At 36.7% G+C, this 21903-nt stretch overlaps 1 protein-coding gene across 1 annotated transcript in view; it reads right to left on the bottom strand.

The window, feature by feature from the left end:
- Positions 1-18806, bottom strand: part of LOC121872966 (kinesin-like protein unc-104) — a 193531-nt gene extending 174725 nt beyond the window's left edge. Inside the window, exon 1 of the mRNA XM_042376121.1 lies at positions 18671-18806. The gene's annotated coding sequence lies outside the window, so the exon portion shown is untranslated. The remainder of the gene's footprint in view (positions 1-18670) is intronic.
- Positions 18807-21903: the final 3097 nt, after the last annotated feature.

Consider the following 21903-nt stretch of genomic DNA (forward strand, 5'->3'; position numbering starts at 1 on the left):
CGACTTTAGTTTAGGGTCGGTGCTGCTCCTTCGGCCTCTTGTGGTAAGTCGCCGGAGTAATGCACCTCACACATAAAGTTCCAAAGCGGTACATAAATTCTTCACCCGGATGTCTCCAAAAGGCAGAGAAACTTTATATATATATATATATATATATATATATATATATATATATATATATATATATATATATATATATATATATATATATATATATATATGTGTGTGTGTGTGTGTGTGTGTGTGTGTGTGTGTGTGTGTGTGTGTGTATGCATGTATGTATGTGTGTGTGTGTGTGTTTATTGAACAAGACAATAATTATGAAAGAAGAAATGTAGTACCAAACTACCAGTGCAGGACGTCGTATCTTACACTCGGGTTTGCCATTCTAATTCCTAGTGTCGAAATTTCAAGAAGGTTGAAACTCAACTCCGATTTACTACATAAAAATGGTTGGCCCTCGTGTCCTAGGATGGCCGCCTTAAGGTCAAATGAGAGTGAGTTTGCTTAAAGTGTATAAGCTTCTGCCAACACAACGATCACACCCTTAACCAGTAGGCTGATTTTTTAATAAGACCAAAACAGCTCGGGCAGACGCCCAAGTAGCGGCCATCTTGGAGAAAAATGGAGGTCCAGTGGCGCCCGTGTCTAGAAAGAGTACAGGAAGACTGGAACCCGAAACATGATCCGGTCATCAATACATACCCAGGTACTGTACTCATATACTGTACTACTAGGTACACAGGGGCAAAGAGCGCGAAGGAACTTGCCCACAATTCCATCGTGCCCAGGAATCGAACCACTGTTTGTAGGACTGTCCACTACAGTATACCCCCTCCCCCCACACACAAAAAAATCGTATTTACACACACACGTCCCCTGGGCATCTTAACATTCCACAAGACCATATCTTGGTTAATCTACAATATAAGGAAAATGTTAGGGGCAAATATGCAGTGCGCGACATGAGTCACCGTGTTTATTCGATCAGCTGATTCGCCCACGCCACCTCTCGGCGCCACCTCCGCCTGTCAGTCTAGACGCCCACAGCCACACCTGACTAACACTAGCAACACAGATACACCAACCAAATAGGAAGTATCAGAGAAGACACTGAAATGATAGGGGATTACGAGCACACATTTTCGACAGGGGATATCCACTTTTCATCGGCCCATTCTTTGGGTGTCATGAAAACGACAAGAAATATGCGAACCTGTCGTTTAAGCACCATGTCTTACAACCCTCACCTGACACTTCCTAACACGGTACTTAGATATAGTGTGTGAGTGAGGGGTTAATAACTTGGTCACAGTTCAAGAAACAAAATGCAAACAAGGCAAAGAAACCGCCGAAGTCACCTGGTGTGCCACTGGTCCAGAGCAGCTTTCTTTCAGCAGTAAACTTTAAGTTCTGGAAAGTTCATTTCCATACCTTAGAAGGTAACACAACTTTAAAACTTTCAAATAACCATTTTACGCATTTCGAGCCGAAGGCAAAAGATACTACTGCAAATATTGTATATACAGTAACAGTACTGTAATTGTTTACATACCTTCAACTCCTTAACACGAAAAAAGGGAATAATTTACTTACGAAAAATATTGTTGAAACATAAGTATAAACCATCAGTGTAGACAGGTGAACCTCCTTTCTGTGCTAGAAGTTAAGTGTGGTGGTGGCCAGGCCCACATCACCATATTTACAGGCATTAGCTCACCCGGGCACAGGTCACTGACCCACATTAGGGCCGGGGGGGGGGATGTAATAATAGTAATAAAAATGTTGTAATAATAATAATAATAATAATATCCACCACTGTTCAGGGGTCTTGTTCTACCACACTGTGTAACTGGTGGTTATTTATTCATTATGTGCATCAGCTTGCTTAATATATCCACTGACAGAGCTGATCAACACTTTATTAGTATAGCATTATCTTGGCTCCACACAAGCTGGTCTACACAAACTATATATCGCTCAGTACGACCACAAAGCTGGAAAGTTGAGAGTGCAAGCAGAATTTTTTTTCGTTCTTAACCTAATACGAATAACCTACCTATAACTTAATTTAACACACCACTAGCTTAATCTCATATACCCCTAATCTAATCTAATAAACTCAACTCCTATTTTAACCTAACATAACCTAACCCTAAAAATCGTACATATCCCAAATTTAACCAACCATTACCCTTAAACTACCCTAACACACCTCTAACCTTACCTAACAACCCGACAACCTAACATACCCCCAATATAACCGAACCAACCCAAAATTTAACCAAATCTAACATAATCTATCATGCTACTAATTTAACCTAGCATAAATTCTAACATAATATTCTCCTAAGATAATCCGGAAGGGGATTAGCTAGGCTGGCGTGCACGCTATTTACATTATAATATCAACAAGTGCCGTATAAAGCATGCAAGGTGATCACGATGGGAAGTCTGGCCAATCAGAGTTAAGTAATGATGGATAAGGGAAGTGATTAGCCGATCTATACTTACGTCATAATAGGGAAGTGAGGGATTAGTTGATGTGTGCTTACGTCATGGTGAGGAAGTCAGAGATTGGTCGATCTATATTAAGTCATGGTGAGGCGAGTGACTTCACGAGTGATTGACTGATTCGTGGTGTGGAGGTGAACGGTTGGCCGTTGTGTTAAGCCATCATATTTTTCACAATAAATTCCCAGCGTAGTCTATCACAAAAATTGTAGCACAGATGTACAAATATTAATCAGTAATAATAATAATAATAATAATAATAATAGTAATAATAATAATAATAATAATAATAATAATAATAATAATAATAATAATAATAATACCCGGTAATAATAATAAAGCTCACTAAAGTTTTGTGTTAAACAGGAGGTGGCAGACCAGAGTACTGTACAAAAACAGGATTCAATGAACTTTGTACTGTTACGACGAACGGGAATTTTTTAATAATTTATGAGTCTTGTTTACTTGAAGTAGATAAATTAGCATCGTGAAGAGCCACTATGTATTAGCCACTGTCAGTATATATATATATATATATATATATATATATATATATATATATATATATATATATATATATATATATATATATATATATATATATATATATATATATTGAAGGGTCACATGTCATTCTCAGTATATCATGTTGAAGGGCCATTATATATAATTCTTTGTCAGTCTTGACAGGTCACTTATATATTATAATCTACTGGTACACTTGGAGCATTATCAGTGAGGTAAGCGTGCTATCTAATGTCAACTGTGATGTTGACACAAGAAGTCCCTGGCTGCCGCTATTATCATCACGGCTCACCACACTGCTATTAGAGGAACCCTGGTGGAGGGCAACCACTTGGTGCTTCATCAGATAAAAATAGTTAATGACTAGAACAGTGACATCATCAGTACAATACTGCACCGAAGGAAGCATGTACCTGTAAAAGCCGAGCACAAAAACCCTCCCTCTCCCAACGTTCAAAAGCAGTCGAGGTGAATAAAATAATTCAAATCATCATAAGCTTTACAAAATCAATCCAATTTTCAATTTCAATTTTTTATTCCTTGATAGAGGAAGCGGGATCCTAGTGCTGTCACTAGGTACCCCTGTACAATAACACCAGAAGCATCTGGCAAGTGTGACAAGTATATACAGTATAAATATAAAGGGGCTTACTAAAGCCAAAGGAAGGAAGGATCAACAGGTTTATTACTTAACTATCAGTTGAAACGCGTTGCTTTTAAATATTTTTGAAAGACCTCATACTGGTATATATTATGAACTACTCCGCAAAAAAAGCATAGCACTGAGAAATACCAACGACAGATGAGAATAAATCAGGTAAATATACGAGGAGGGTACTGTAAAACAGGTAACACGGAAGTGTGAAGAGCGATGAGGGAGGTGTGTAGGCAGGGAGGAAGCAAGAATATTTTGACGCTATTGATTCAAGGGTGCAGGGTAATTTGGGAGTTCCGAATTGTGAATACAGTATGCGATAGCGTTATGGTGCACTGATAAAAACACACTAGTTATGGTTTGGTTAGCTTAGGTATGATTCTTGTTAGCTCAGGTTAGTGTTAGACTGACAGGTTAGGTGATGTTTTTTCTCCACTCTTGCTTTATCGCAGAAACCTCGTTCCACTTGTTTTACTTTTCCCTACAAAAAAAAGGTTAACGGAGTCTAGCCAAATTAAATTTAGCCCAGCCTAACTTATCCCAATATTAGGGTTGCCATATCTGAACATACAAAATGGAGGACGTTTCCGAAAACATGCCCCCCCCCCCCCGACCGGCACACACTTTGGCGCTATTAACCTTGAAGCAGCCCGGACAATTAATTTTGTGTGTATATATATATATATATATATATATACACACCAGTATCGATGTACTGTATTGCATGGTGTTTTTAATGTAGGCTAATATACAACATACATGGTATAGAAATCTTAAAAAAAAAATTTCCTTTGCTTAAGGCTGAATATCTTCATTCCCTTAACTGCAGTCTTCTTCCCCCACTGTGTGTGTGACTTTATGTGCCCATGCATACTTTTCTGTAGATCGGATCTTTTTCAGTATTGGCTGATTGCTCTTTAGAAATGTATAGAAGTCACTGCAAGATGTTTCTCGGAAGTTGTACTGTACCGTCTGAATGCCTTTCATTGTTTCAACACTCAATTTGTTCCTTTCCTTTGTCCATTGACTTTGCATCAGCGAAAAAACTCTTTCTACATTTGCATTGTGAGATGATATAGCAAAGAAGAATTGTGCAATTCTTAGCAATTCTGAGTGGCATTCAATGTTCTTTGATTTTTCAAAGTATCTGGTCCACTTTTTATGTGTTGACAGATTACTAAATTCTTCATCACTCTTGCAATTTTCCACAAACTGCTTCAGGTTACTAACTTGGTCAAAACACTTCACATCATCAGCTTCTACCCCCTTATCAATCAAATATTTGACAGCTCAGTTGACAACACCGTACAGGCGTTCACATGACTTATCAGCTGACGAAACCTGTGTACCGATACGGTTGTACGACTGAGAAAAATTTGGGTTTTTATTGAAAAGTTCAGAAAACACGCAAAGCATTAACACTGCTTACTCCCTCAGATTTAGGTTTTACCATTAAATATCTCTCACACAGAAAATTAAAAAGCAAAGAAGTGTGTTGAGCTTAGGATTAACGAGCCGGCAAAATTACTTCGGGGAAAAGTTGAGGCAGACTTCTTACATATGTCTCAACACAACAGCAACTGCGCTCATGTGGATTTGTTTATGATTATTCAATTACGTCTGAGCTGCCAACCCCTAAATAAGCATTGGTGAGACGCACTGATAATTCTGTGTACAGTAAGTCTAAAACTGTGTAAGATTGTCTAACAGTATTCTATAGAATTATATAGTGCAAGACATTATTCGATATTTTGTTGTTGCTGATGCTAATGATAGGTCCAGACAAAAACAAGACTATTTTCATCTGATATTTTGGCGCATAAAAAAAAATGATGTATCGGGAATTGAAAATCAGAAAACTAGAAAAGCTATTATTGCATTTTTTGCCATCAACCGAATCTCTTGATTTTTTTTCTTGACAAACAATAGTTTAGACAATTCTAAGACACTTTTATGACGTTTCCCTCGCTAACGATCTCGAAGAACTGAACTATTTAATATGCTGGGGGGGTTCGGGGAACAGACTCCCCGGATAAGAAGTTACGTAATGTTTAGTAGGTTTGGTTGGTGCTATCAACCACTTATTACTTATTAATGTTATTGTAACCAACCAAACCTACCTAACCTTAACTATCTTCCTAACAAGGGGGACCCTGCCCCCCGGAATATTAAATATTTCGGTTCTAGGTTGTTTGCGAGGGAAAAGCTATTGAAGAAAATAGCTGGTGGCAACAAATGCAATAATAGCTAAAAAAAATTGTAGTCGTTTTCTGTTTTTCAACTACCGATACCTCATTTATGGGTAAAATGCGTCAAAGGTGTGATTTACTTGCTTATAAGTGTATATATATATATATATATATATATATATATATATATATATATATATATATATATATATATATATATATATATATATATATATATATATATATATATATATATATATATATATATATATGCTGATAACCACAAGGAAAGAAGAAACACAAGTTCCCAAGCGCTTTGTGGATTTATATATATATATATATATATATATATATATATATATATATATATATATATATATATATATATATATATATATATATATATATATATCAGGTCAGGTCAGGTCAAAAATAAGGGACCCACAAAATAACTATCATACATCTAGATCAAAGGATTTCAAAGCATTTTTAACCTTGGGCCACTGACAAATAAATTTATGTAACATATTATCAGTTTTGAACTGACCATCACTAAGGTTTATTGATTTTAATTCCTTAATCAAACTAGCTTCAACCAGAAGTCTTTCTGTGACAAAAGATGATTTTTGACCTGACCTGACTAGTCACGTCACCCTTCTCTTAAGCTCCTCTACGTGTGTGTTGGTGTAGGGATTAGTGGATGACATAATTATGACCTGACCTCATGTTTTTAAGGTCACCCTGTATATTTAAGCCTCTCTCTGTCCATGTAATCCAGTTGCCTCTGAAGATGTCCTGAATAAAGACGAAAGCTAAGGTGTTTCCTCCGTTGTTTCCCATTTTCATATATATATATATATATATATATATATATATATATATATATATATATATAATAAATCGAATTACGTCCAGTACTATAAATTGACCATAAATAGAACTATTGTTTGATTGAGTATAACTGTACAGTGGAAGATTGAATAGGACTTTGTAAAAAAAGTTAAATTGTACGAGAATATTGCATAAAATGCTTTCGAACCGTGTCAGTCAGTCGAGTAGAACTGTGTAAGACCTGTGCACTGCTAGGTAGTAGGCAGCTACCAAACAGGGAGGTACTACCGCCTGGGAAGATATTGGAATCATAATGTGTTGTCTAATGGTAGACCCTGCTGCTATATGGCATCACGAAAATTGTGACAAAGTTCCAGGTTGCGGATCTGACTTTCTGCCTCATTTACACACAATTGCAGGGTCTCAATTGTTTCTCGTACTATTGACAACTTAACATACATACTGTATATTGTTTCTCACTTTTTATTTTTTTTAACTTTTGTATTTCTTTATCATTATTATTATTACATTGCTGTTATTATTATTAGTATTATTATTATAATTATTATTATTATTATTACAGTATTTTATTTTCATTTTGAATTTCTGATTATAAAATTTATTTACTATGAATTATTATTATTATTTTCATTAGTAGTAGTGATTATTATTACATTTTCGCCCTCCAGGCCCCGGTGTGGGTCAGTGACTTGTGCCCGTGTAGGCTAATACCCGTGTAAAAAAAATATGAAGAGCCGAGTCAGACTATGAAGAACTGAATGAAATTGTGTAGAGCTGTGTAATATAGGTACACCTCTATAAGACTGAGCAAGGACATTTATGGAATCCCTTGGGAAGTTGCAAAAACTATCGAAACAAGAACCTAAAAATTGTTGTACTAGTGTTGTGAACTGATTACCTTGTTTCATTAACTTGTTTGTGAAGTAACGTTTTTGTTAAAATTCCGCTACACATGGGTAAAATTTGTTAAGAATACGATTTCTTGTTTTCCTAAAATCTGCATAATTGGGCTTTTAGTCGTAGATATGCATTTAATTTTAGTATAACCTATGCAAAAAAACGCAGTGGAAGGCAGCTCTGATTACCCTATGAAGTTCTATTGGATTGAGTATGTCTGTATTTTGAAATGCATTTTCTCGTGAGCACATCTGACATTTTTAGCTTCCTGAGGTCATTCACAACTGACAAACTAACACCGCTCTTGGTGTCACCCCATCTTCACGTCTTCCTAATATTCTCTCTGAGCTTAGTTTTAAGCAAGCACTATGTCCAAATTTTCCTCTTCAATAACGGGTCAAAAAGTGAGCGACAGTCGTAACAATTTTAAAACTGATAAGAAACAACAAAGATAAGAGAATAAGACCACTTACTCCTTACCCTCGTATACACTCGCTGTAACCAAAGACTATAGTCTTTGCTGTAACCCCCCCCCCCCACCTTTCCTGCACTCTCTCACGGAAAACAATAATTCTTACCCACAGTTGTCCCTGAGTCACAGGCACGTGTTGGAGCAGAGTCGGAGCAATGCTGCAGATTACTAACACACACACACGTACGCATATATAAATGGGCGAAGAGCAATTACATTCTGTTAAGTTTATAAATTATGAGAAACTGTATGCAATAAAATGGTTTACGACAAACTTAAGATATTTTATCAAAGAATAAGAGCGAACATAAAACACAACGGTGAGATAATGTCTGGAAACTGCCACACGTTAAATGAATCAAGATGAATAAGAATTTGAGAGGGTCATGTCAGGGGGTTCAAACTTGGCAAGATACTGTACGGCTTTTGGAACCCATGTGTGTGTGTGTGTGTGTGTGTAATCATTCGAGCGCTGATGAAATTTTCAATATACAGTAGTACAGTACAGTCCACCTCCCAAACGATTTTTCAGTACATGTTTCAGGGTCAGTTAAGGATCTAGAATTTAGCATGATATTAATTTATAAGCCCATAAGCACACTCTAAACAGCCTTATTATTATGCACAGGGTCCACACAGTATTGTATCAACTTTGAACCCCTGATAGGACTCCTTACACGAAACAAGATGAACAAGAATTTAAAAGCAGATACATCATATAAAAACAAACCCTTTAAAATAAATACTAGCATTATCTGGAGTACAGGGGACCAAGATATCTACGATGCAGTAAATTAAGAGTTCCCACTGCAAAGACGAGACACCTGCCAGGTTGTACCAGCAGATGGCAGGAAACAAAACGGTCACAAACTCCCAGTAAAGCAAAATACTGAGCGTGTCCTTCCTGCCTAAACTAATTTATGCCCAGACCACCAGTAAAGTGGGTTATTGCCCTGGTTTTCTTCTTTCCTACACATTCCTACTTGTTCTCTTACTCTTGCCCTCACTCTTCTCCCTTCCCACAACTCTCTTGTCCTCTTCCCTGTTCTCCTACCCTCCCCCTCCCCCTGTATTCTTCTACACTCCCCCAGCACTCTTACTCTTGTCAGAATTCATCCCGAAACTCACAATCATTTGTTGCCTATGTTTATATCTATACCAGCAATAGAAGCAATAAAATACAACCATATTAATTTACTTCTCCAATGAGTTAATCGTCCGGTTAACAGCATAAGCTATATATTCAAGCATGTTCTTAAAGGAATTTCTATTTTTGAAAAAAGAAAAAAATAATATAAAAAATGTCTAAGGAAGTACAGTATAAAAAAATAGTTCTGTACTGTAGATAAAATTATAAATTGTCCCCCCCTCGTGTACTGAACAATTTTGCCTGGGATATATTATTCTCACTTTGCATGTACTGTGTATATAAAATGAGATTGAAACAGATTAAACTCAATACAAAAGTGATATTTTGTATTACATATTTATCTTTGAATTTTGTAAAAAAGACCATGGGCGGATCCAGGGGGGTCAGGGCACCGTTTTCATCAAAAAATGACATTACTTTTTCTTTAATGCAGTATTGTACTAAGACGATTTTGTATAATAAAAAGTAATTAATAAGACCTCAGAATATCTCCTAATATCACATGCACATGGCTTCAAAATGCCATGCTCTCTCATCCAAAATTTCTTGGATCACCTCCCTTTGATATTCCTGGATATGCCCCTGAAGACCCAAGTCTCAACTGCTCAAACTGCAATGTTGTACTTGTCACATGTAATCACAACTTCATATGTCTATATTGTAGAATTATTATGATCTAATTAATAATCCCCAGCAAAACATAAAGATCCTGGTGGAAATAAGCTATTAAGGTTTTCTTTTATGAATTACCTTTGGTGGAAGTGTTTTACTGTTTACCATTATACAGTATACTTGCACTGTTTATGTAATGTAGTACATGGCAATCCCATATGGAGTTGTTTAACAATTTAACTGAATAAATATTTCTCTATCTATACATCTAGCAGAACAAAAAAACAGTAAATACAGTACTGTATTCGTTTTGGTGCCCAGTCAATTTTGGAGACAAGGAAAATTTTTTTAGGGTAATTTTGATGTGATGAACATGAATCTAGTACTGTACTGTATTTGTTTCTTGTGCAATTGTAAACTTTTGTAGATATTACATGGAGAATAATGTAGAAACCTAACCTAACAAACAATTACACTGCTTTATCATCAAGTCCAACATGGCATATTACATCCTCAAAGTCAAGAACTCACGAATTGCACATTCCTCCACAACGTGTCACAATACAAACTGAGGCACCCTATCATATATCAACACAAATAGAAAGCGTTATATCAATTTGCACAATAAATGAGTTATTTCCATACAGTGTTCAGTTTGAAAAGCCGATCTCAGTACTGTATGGTGTACGCTATTCATTTTTTAAAGTTTGACTGGGTGCCAAAAAAAAAAAAAAAAATAGCACTTAGCACAGTGTGGCCCACTATCAATATGAAAGAGTGCATTTGAAATATTTAATATCAGGAGCAGCACTTAGCCTCTCATAAGGTTAAGAGAAATGTAGCATTTGACCTGTAGTCCATGAAACTGAAAGCGAAATGTTGATCAGATTCCAAATTTTCTAGCTGAGCCGCATATTGTAGTACATTATACAGTACAGTACCTTTAGTATAACACAAGATTAAGTACTAGTGCACGTGTGCTTACTTGGTGACAAAGACGCAACCTTCTCTCCTAACAGACTATCTAGACTCATCGGAAAATGTAAAAAAGTGTGTAGAAAAAGTAAGAGGCATTTTTTGTTACAAGCATGCATACACTTGACTCTACGTGACATAAGTGTGCTGAATTCAAATTTACCTTATGTCAAGCCATGTCTGGTCGCCATCTTTACTAATCTGCATAAATACAATATGGCCACCATAGCCAAAAAAATACTGTACAGTACTGTAATTTTACTTCGAATTAACATACAGGTATCTTCATAAATCAAAATACTTTACCATAGTTTTTTTGGATACAAGGAACTTAAATTTGTTTCAGTTTGGTCAAATTAATTGATGCAGCTCCAGAATATCAGGACTTTTTTGTTGTAAGACTTTGGGGTCTCCATACATTGATGAACTTATATGGTGTTATAGGTAAGCATATGCAGTCATCTGGGCTTGCTGATACATGGGTAGAAAGTAACAGTCTTGGACGAAGATCTACTGAGCAGATGATGGCCAGTCAATCAGGGTACATAAACTATCCATACAGGTCATATGGAGACTACTTACAACACAGCTACTAGTATAACTGTTGAATTCATTTAAGTTCAACTGAAAAAAACAGGTAGAAGACAATGAGTGCTGGTGATGTGGATGTACAACTTAAGTCTTTATATGTGAGACTAGAAAATTTGGTGAACTCATGGAAGCATTCATCAATTCAAATTCTGGTGGGGCTACATACCGATGGCGCAAGTACAGTACATACAGTACAGTACTGTATACTTCTTTTGTACACCTGTGCACAGTGAGAGGGGAATTAGAACTCCTCCTTTATGCCTTCAAAGATATACTGCCACTGTTTATAAAATACTCATCGTTATCCCTCCTCCTAATCACAGGCCTGGCATTTGACATTATTAGGGACCTGCCACTCTTTGCCATAAACAGATAAAATGTACCAGGAACTTTCCCCCCACACACTCATCATTCTCTCACTTTATGTAACTTGACAGAACCTATGACCCTTCAGGCTTTTACGCCCTTAATGTACGAGTCATAAAGGCAAGTATGAACTTTTCATACTTCCCTGTTTGGCGCTGTAAACGCTTCTGCGCTTCACCTTGCACAGGATGTAAGGGGGTGCCCAATAAACTAGCCCCCTCGGGGGCAAATCTGAATCTGAATACTCATCATTATTTTAGATCATGAGAGGTTTCCAAATTTTCATATACCTGTACCATATTTGCTTAACCCTTAGGCCCCGAGTGACGTTCCAGAACGTCCGACTAGCGTGCCCTGGGTGACGTTCCAGAACGTCCGCCTATTTTCCCGCCATTTTTTTTTATTATTATTTTTGGAAAATTTGAATTTTTTTCTCGATTTATCCCAGGGGGGGGGAGGGGGGGAGGACTGCCAGCAGCACCCTAACCCTGGGCTTAAGGGTTAAATAATGAAGAAAATTATACATAATAATGAATTGTCAACTCAACTAGGTACAGCTGCCACAAGATTCTCACATAAAATTTTCTTCATTATTTAAGCAAATATATGACCATTTGGAAACTTCTCATGATCGAAAATAATGATGAATAGTTTATTATTATAAAAATTTTACCTTTGGTTTGTTAATATTTATCCTGACAGTGATAAAGCTAAAAATAGATCCACCAATCACAATCACCTTTACATACAGCCTTACTTTATCAAGTAATGCCAGGTAAAATTGCCAGTACAAGACCCAGGGTGGGATCAATGCATCTTTGGTTGACTGTACTTGAGCCAGAGTCAATCGGGCAGAAAAATGGGGAGGGAAAGCTGATGCACCACCTCATGTCTTTGCCTTGTGTTCCAGTCATGCCTAGAACTGGTGTGCAACTGCAGAAATGGTTGCCAGAGTTTATGCTGTAGGTGCAATAAGTCTGACACCCCATGCACTGCAGCTTGCTAGTGTAGTGAAAACAATGACTAATGCCACTGTTTCAGGCAATGGAGTGCCAGTCTATAGTGATACGGTTGGTTTAATATTGCACAAAGAATTGTATATTCGTATGTAACAACATATTGTAGAACATATATTTTTTACTATTGCATGTTTTTGGTTCTCTCATGCTATATTTTAGCCCTTATAATAATTTATTTATCAGTTATAGAAATTTAAAGATTTATGGCGGTCATATTGACTTTATGCAAATTAACACAGATGGCAGCCAGATACAGTTTGGCATAAGGCAAATTTGACTTCTGCACACTTTTGTCATCTAGAATCAAGTGTACGCCTAATTGTTACAAAAAATACCTCAAGGGGTTCAATTTCCTGAAAATCTCACTACAGTAATCTAATCTTCTTACCAAGAGGTGCATGTACTGTATTGGAACCTAGTGTGACAGTGAAGGATACTACGTATATTGATACCTCTATTTAACGTACTAAATGAAGAGGAAAGTCCATTATATTGAGGGTCAGTTAGATGTGAAACCTCCATCTACAGGATTATACGGAGAGAGAAGTCCATTATATGGAGGTTTCACTGTACAGTATTCTATTTTTATTTATATAGCTTTAAATACCAAGTTTGGGTCTTTGGGAACTTGGATTTTAACCAGTAGACTTTTACAATACAGTACTACACTGAAAGATCCTTGACTGGTACTAGGCTGAAAATGAAGAAGGTCATTTAATAAACCATAAGTCCTGTGGAGGAAAAAGAATCTACTCCAAAATATTTACATGAGCAGATCGCTGCTAATAATGCTTGTTGAAAGTTACTGATTTTTTTTAAATACTTGTTCCTAAAATATCCATGAAAAATGTTAACTATCATTTGTGCTTCTTTTTATCAACAAATTTTGCTTCATCTGAAAAAATTACACCAACAATATTCATGTTAATGGTCTACTGAAAAAATATCCTGCTACTGAAATTCAGATACTGTATCGAATTACCATACCATACACAGCTGTACACATAAAACACATCTCACTGCAACAACTCTGCCAACTTCCTGGAAAAGTCTTCAGAAACAAACCAGAGACCTTATCATGTGGTAAATGAGAAAAGGCTAGGAAGATGAACAGAACACAATCCAGTAAAGCCCCTCAAACTTTAATTGACAGAAGCATAAATCTATCATACCAAACTGGGTAAATGCATAAAAAACAAAGAGCTTCCAGAAAGCAACAACAAAAAAATTAAGAACTGCTTACACTGGACCTCCACACATCTACAGAAGAAGGTACAGTACATGTACAGTATTTACATAGATGACAGTATGAACACTGTATTAGCAAAATCTTTACGAAATAATACAAATCAATATTTAGTAATGGGGTGAGCATCATGAAATTGAGGAAACAGTTTTCCTTGAACAAAGTTACTCCTATAATCCATACATCCGATGTTGAGAGACCCTACTAACTCTTTGAGGAAGCCATTAACTATGCCAGTGCACTCCCTTCTAAATGCAGACTCCTGGAACCCCATTTTGTAGAGACCCCCCCCTCCCCTAAAAAAAAATACTGTTATCACAATCCATCTTAGTCCACCTCCAGAGAAGCATGAATTCTGCCAATGTTGCAGGTCTAGAAACCACAAAGGAAACAGCAAAGTAATATAAAAATTCATCATAAAATTTAAAGGACACACGTGCACTGATCTGTGCCTCAGCAAAGAATTTTCCAGAATATTAAGCTTTTGAATCATGATTAATATTACTGGATCAATATACTGTATATAGTACAAATGTTCTGAATTCTATACATAGCACAATTGATTTTATATCACATTTTCACCATGAAAATTTAACTGAACTTTAGCTAACAGTAAACAACCTGCTGTTTCATTATCATCAATCTGTAAAGTACAGTACTACACACATTTAAAGCACAGTATAGTACAGTACAGTATTGTAAATACTGTATTTTTAAGTCAATTCTATTAGTACAGCACAGTACTTTACAGTATTAATTTTGTTTAGATCATTTACTTATACAGTACAGTCAACCCTCACATTACGCGGTCCCGCATTCCGCGTTTCACTGTTAACGCGGTGCCCTGCCGGAACCTAACATGCTCACATTCCGCGGTGCGTGTACCCCATTACGCGGAGAGCGGCTGGCAAGCCGCGCCATTTTTGGATCCAAACCTCCCGCCATCCGCCATGTTGTGTAAGAGGCGCGAAAATGGTGCGCACAAGGTCGCCCAGTCATCAAAACATTACCAGTTCTTCACCCGCCACCCACTACAGCCGGCCCAAGTCAGTGATAGTGATAATTATAGTGAGGATATGGACTTATATGAACTTTGGGGGGTTTGACAAAGAGGCCCTGCAAGCCTCTGTGGTGGATAGTGATACAATTGATACAAGTGATACAGGTGAGGGCCAATAATCTGCCCTCTGCCTCGGAACCAACCGCCCATCCCCGTGTGCCCAGCCATCTTTTCTACTAATGTAAGTGTTAAAAAACCTAATATTATTGATATTTCTTTTAATTATTAATTGTGTGTGCATGCCATCATAAAGTTAAGATAATATTTTTACTACAACATAGTTGTGTGTCGTCAAAAAGTGGAGTTTGGGGGTCGGCCTGGACTCTATTTCAATTAATCCCATATGTTATGTTATTCACTTTACGCGTTCCTCACTTTCCGCGGTACCCTCCGGGTTACATTAACCGTGTAAAGTGAGGGTTAACTGTACACTGTAATTACAAAGCTAAACTAAGAGTCATATGTGTGTACTATACAATATTATATTAAATGTACAGTATTTGTTTTACTTTCACATATTCATCTTAATTTATAACTCTAACCTACAGCAAAGCAGCCATTTACACTGACTATATAGCTGCATTTAAGTTCATACTTGAGTCATGGGTAATTATCAACCTAGCATGAGGGTATTTTTCAAAATTCCTTGCAAACTGATGGATGCCTAAATTAAAAGTTCAGGAAGCAAAGGTGGTAAGTGTAGTGTTTGACACACTGCCTCTTTGTGAAATGAAACCCTTGCCACACTGTTCCTTATGAGAAGTCATACCAAGAGGAGACTTTCATATTTGAGCCCTGCATTGTACTTGGAAAAAAGAGGCAACTGGGCACAGATCTTCTCAGTATGAAACATAGAATATTGTCTGCCTTACAACTGATTACATTCCACTTGGTGATTGTCTGTTTTATGCTATTTAACAAACGATCGTCCAAGTGGAATGACACCGCTCAACTAGACAGTTGTACCTCAAGAGGATCATTTATGCACCTTGAATGAAAATGTTTGGAAAAAGTTGAGCTTAACTCAACCACTTTTTTCTTAATATTAATTTTTCAGAATCTTTACTCATAAGATTTTTTTGTAATGAATGGATTCCAAATCCAGAGGAGATACTTGGACAAAATTAGCTTGTAAATAATTGATAAAGCAAACCACAAAACCCTGTAAATAAATAATAATATATTTTTCACTTATTCCATCACCCCATATAATCATCAAAGTTTTTAAAATCTTTGTAATTATTACTTAATGACATAGAATGGAAGAATGTTGTAAGGATCCACAACTTATTGTACGAAGGTACATTTTGTATATCGAGGTCTTTGCTTTGTATTTATGAGGAACATAACGTGTTCATCTATATCACTCTTTATTTGTGCATTTCATCATTATTTTGGAAAGGTGATAATTCGCCCCCCCCCCCCTCTTTAGCAAATAACGTGTAACAAATGTGATATGGTAATTTAGAAAAGTTAGTAGAATATCATATTTAATGCGACAAAGTCAGTCTAGGTCCAGTAACAGTAAAAAGAGAAACACAGCAAAACTATGGATCTTACAACATAATGTACTGTATGTTATCAATTCATAAAAACAAAAACACAAAAAAAAAATTGTTATAGAGCACAGTTCTGCATTGACCTTTTGTGTTCTGACACCAGATACATATGGATCTTGAGTTTCTGTATCATAACAAACAAGTCTTATTCTGTATAAAATTCCAAAAACCTCACAGTTTAGGCACGTCCCTCACATACACTATTATTTCAGCTTCATGCCTTGGCAAATGAAAACAATTCATTAATGAACTGTGTCTGAATTAGGATGAACGGACCCCCAAGTGACTATGCTTAATTTTGGCAGTTGCAGTTGTTCATTCCTGTAAAAATCAAACATAATTCAGTGATGGTTTTCAGTTATTAGACTGTGCAGAATATGCATAGGCAGTGCCAATACTAATAGAAAAAGTAGTTGTTCTGGCTACTATACAGTACGTTGGATAATTTTTCATTTTTATTTTTTTACAGAAAACAAGTGTTTCTTACCTATGACTTTGGGGAAAATAAAAGGATTTACTAGTGATTGATTTTTTTATTCCAAGCACCCACAGCAATTGATTTATTCTTAGAATGTGCTTGAGTAACTCCAAATAATTAAAAGTGCTATTTTTGCAAGAAAAAATTATTATGAGTTGCCACAATGTTCAAATGTTAACATTCAGTACAGCTATACGAGTAGTTCATTCCAGCTATAATTAGCTATAAATGCTAATAAATTTGTCAAATAAGATGCAACATGGAAGAAGCATTGACAGAGGTATAAAGGGAAAATTTTAATTAAAAAAATAGTCTATCTTCTGTCATTCGGGTTGTTTGTGGCTCCACCAAATGAAAACATAATAGCTACTGCATATGTTAAATAAACAATCATAATGCATATGAAGAAATAATGTAAACCCCAAAGGCATATTTTTGGTCCCAAAAGTAAAAAACATTTTCTTCTTTATAATTTATCTGATAAAGGCATACTTTAGCTAAAAAAGCTAGCTTCAGTATGACTGTGGCCTATTTTCTGCTTCATATGTAGAAAGAAAGACCCTTTCACTGATATTAATTGCATTCTGAAAAAAAAATACATATATTTCTAAGGAATGGGCACTTATTAGGGTTATTTTTCGTTATCCACACATCACCTTTTTCACGTGAAAAATATATTTTTCAGCTAGTTTTCTTGCTGTTTTAGTTGATTCTGACATTTATCTTTGGGGCAAATCACCTTTTTTTTTGTTAGGTAAGGTCAGGTTAGGTTGGTTGGTTGATTCCTTTGGTATGAGAATAAGTTAGGTTAGGTTGGTTCCTTTGGTATGAAAATAGGTTAGGTTAGGTTGGCTGGTTCCTTTGGTATGAGAATAAGTTAGGTTAGGTTGGTTGGTTCCTTTGGTATGAGAAAAGGTTAGGTTAGGTTGGTTGGTTGGTTCCTTTAGTATGAGAAATGGTTATTTTTGGTGTTTTACTCAAATCTGACCTCCATTTTTGTGCAAATTAGCGGTTTCTCATGAAATAAAAATCGTGTTTTTTGCAAAAAAATTTAATTTCCACAAAAAATGAAGATCAGATTTGAGTAATACACCCAAAATAACCTATTCTCATAATAAAGGAACGAACCAACCAACCAACTCAACCCAACCCAACCAAACCTAACCAAACCAAACCTAACCTAACCTAACCTATTCTCATACCCAACCAACCTAACCTAGCAAAAAAAAAAGAAGTGATTAGCCCCAAAGTTAAATGTCAGAATCATCTAAAACAACAAGAAAACTAGCGAAAAAATTAGTTTTCATGTGAAAAAAAGGTGATGGGTGGATAACGAAAAATAACCCTTATTAGTATTTACCAAACAACCTTTCTGCTTGCTAGAAGCGGCATTACAGCGCTTTAGAGAACGGGGCCATTTAAAAAATGGCTCAGCTGTCATCGCATGTTCTTTTTCTCCGTAAGGATCATTTTACTTACATCTACGTACAATTAATTTGTAAGCACTTACCTTGGCGGAGTATAGCCGTTTAGTTTTGTATTTTCTTCCTCGAAAAGGTGAAACACAATTCAGAAGGTGGACGTTGGTGTGTCAGTGAAGACACGCCCAACCTCTCTCTGGAGTCTGAGTCTGAGCACGGGTCGATTGATCAGCTGACCAGTGTTTACATCTGCGTCAGCGGTTAGTCCACAAGTACAATATACTGTACAAGTGTCCTGTAACAATAATTACTGTCACTGCACAGCATTATTAATATTAACCATATCGATGGTATCAATAAAGATAATATTATAAATTATGACTTATTAATACAAGCAAAAACAATAAATTAATAATATTCATTATTATAATGAAAAAATTAATTATATAATCACAATAATAATGAGCATTATCATCATAATAATAGTAAGATTTAAAGAAGATATAGAACGTGATAATTATAATAGGTGTAAAAAGGTCAACGATAAAAAACCCATGTATACAAACAATATACAAGGGGTATAGCATTTCGTAATTCCATTGATCCCTGATGCCTCATTCAACTTCAACAGATTCTAGCTCGTTAACAGCTGTACCTGTACAGGTAAAGCTAATTAAGTGGGTATAACAATGTTGCACTCACGAAGTTCTGTGCATATGTCTTAGCTGAATTTGTATGAACACCCTTCATTACTGTGCACATTTTGCGGTTTATGGAAGACAGATTTAGATGTGATGGATGTTTGTGTTAGCAATGTACAGCAATCTGCTTGTTTAAAGGCTTCCTTGACCAACCGAAACTTGTAGTCAAGATGTTTATGACAAAGCTCAAAGCAACTGGCGCCATACACCCAGTGTTACCAGAGTTGTTTGTGTCAAGGACTAACCTTGGTTTGTGTGACCAACATACTGTAATTCATACAACTTCATGAAACACCTTTCCCTGTAATTGAGGCAGATAAATAGCTGCTCCTAAAGGGAATATGAAAACTTATTAAGGTGAAAAATCGCCACCAAAAATAAATAATTCATATTAGGAATGTTTTGGCAAGTGTGTAACATACTTGCAGTAGTGTATTCGCCACTGATCGGCTCGTTAGCCGCCCGGGCAATCGGTCACGTTGTGGGGTATGAGATGTTTGGGTTCGCACTCAGGATGGGATGGAGAAAGGAAACTCACAATGTGCTCTCTGTATACATGTTGTAGTGGATGTACAATGCAGCTTGGTGCTGGGAAGTGGCAGCGTGGTTACAAGCGTGATGTAGAGAGAGCTGGTTGGTGAGGGTGCTCAGAGGACAGCTTGTGGGTCACCATGCTCGCCGGCGGGAGAGAGGGCCGCCAGGCAGCGGCGGAGGTGGTATAGCTTGCTGCGGCTGTAGCTAGAAGAAGAGAGTTGGTTGGTGAGGATGCTCAGAGGAGGACAGCTTGTGGGTCGCCATGCTCGCCGGCGGGAGCGAGGACGCCAGGCAGGCGGAGGAGGAGGAGGTGTTGCTGACTGGTTGGTGTAGGTAGAAAGAGGGTGGTCACCACGAGGTCAGGTCTTAAATGGCGGAGGTAGGCGTGGCTTAGTAGTTGACCTCCATCATGTAAGGCGGCGCTGGTTGACCCAGACCACGAGGCATACACTGGGGAATTCACGGGGTCGGCTACTCAGCGACAAAAGCGTTTGTAAGGGAGAAATCCACTACAACGTCTCTGTTGCGCACTGTTGGCAGCTTCTGCTATTCTTCATGATTTTTATCTATATTGTTAATTGTAGTAAATTCTAGCAGTTAATAATTCATATTGTCTTTCTCAGTTAAACTTAATACGCTCAATGCTGTATTTGTTATATTTTTATGCTGTTGTAAGATATTTCATGTTTTAGGTCTGATAATTACTGTAGATATTGTAAAACGTTACTGAATAAATATGCTGCTGTCTGTCCGTTTATCAATACATTGGTGCTGTTATTCGCCTTTCTGTATATATAAAACCACGTTAGTTTACATGACTTAATACATGACAATATACAGTACAGTATATAAGCTTTAAATGTAAAACAATGATAATAAATTAAAAGTCCCATTACATTATAATATATTTATGTATTAAAAAATAAATAAAATAGAACAAGTTATAAAATATTTTAACTTAAAATACATGTACTGTAAAATCATGAAAATTTTGTTAATCAATAAACATTTACATTAACAGTAAACAATATACAGGATGATAAATCAATGTACTATAATGCTAGTCATGACTCATGACATGACTACAGGTCACAAGTACACCTACAGCAGCAATCAAGACCTGTGATGATGGTGTGCCCATCTACCTGTAACAGGTGAGTCTTACAGCTGTCGTTATCCTTGTGCCAAATACCCTTCTCATTCACCGCTACCACTACAGCTAAATCACCTGTATATGTAATACCAAATACCCTTCTCAGAAGGTTATTCATCGCGCTACCACTGCAGCTAAATCACCTGTATATGTAATACCATAAGTTCCTCCCCCATCAGAAGGTTAGTAGTGATCGCGTTCATCATTACATCTGTACAAATTGTCATCTCCATGAGGAGATAGTTGATATGTAGGTTGAGCGTGGGAATCGAGGGCAGCAGTACCGACCGCACCTTCAGGAGTTCGTGTATTGCCCAGGGTGTCGGTGAGGGCAGGTGACGGGTCTGGTGTCAAGTTATCCCACGACAAAGAGGGTGTTGGGTCATGTGTTAATTCCTGAGTGTCGTCCCCCTGTGTCTGAGTGCACCGGCTCTTCTTCCGAGGACAAGCACTTACACCTGCTAGGTGGCTCACCTGTGTAAGGAGAGCCATATTTACTGCTCATCATAGTGGCTGAACTTGCCCAGATTTCAATGATAATAATATATGATGACCGTCTTTAAATATGTCGTTGAAACATAAAACACAAGAAATAACCTACCAAAACATTCATAAAATTGGCAAGTATTAGGTAGTTACCAAACAGGGAGGTACTACCGCCTGGGAAGATATTGGAAGCATAATGTATTATCTAATGGTAGACCCTGCTGCCATATGGCATCACGAAAATTGTGACCAAGTCCCAGGTTGCTGATCTGACTTTCTGCCTCATTTACACACAATTGCAGGGTCTCAATTGTTTCTATTACTATTGACAACACAACATACATATATTGTTTCTCATTTTTTTCATTTTTGTATTTCTTTATTATTATTATTATTATTATTATTATTATTATTATTATTACAGTACAGTGTTATTATTATTATTATT

This window comes from Homarus americanus, unplaced genomic scaffold (genome assembly GCF_018991925.1).
Source record: "Homarus americanus isolate GMGI-L3 unplaced genomic scaffold, GMGI_Hamer_2.0 scaffold11022, whole genome shotgun sequence".
Classification (NCBI taxonomy): Eukaryota; Metazoa; Arthropoda; class Malacostraca; order Decapoda; family Nephropidae; genus Homarus; species Homarus americanus.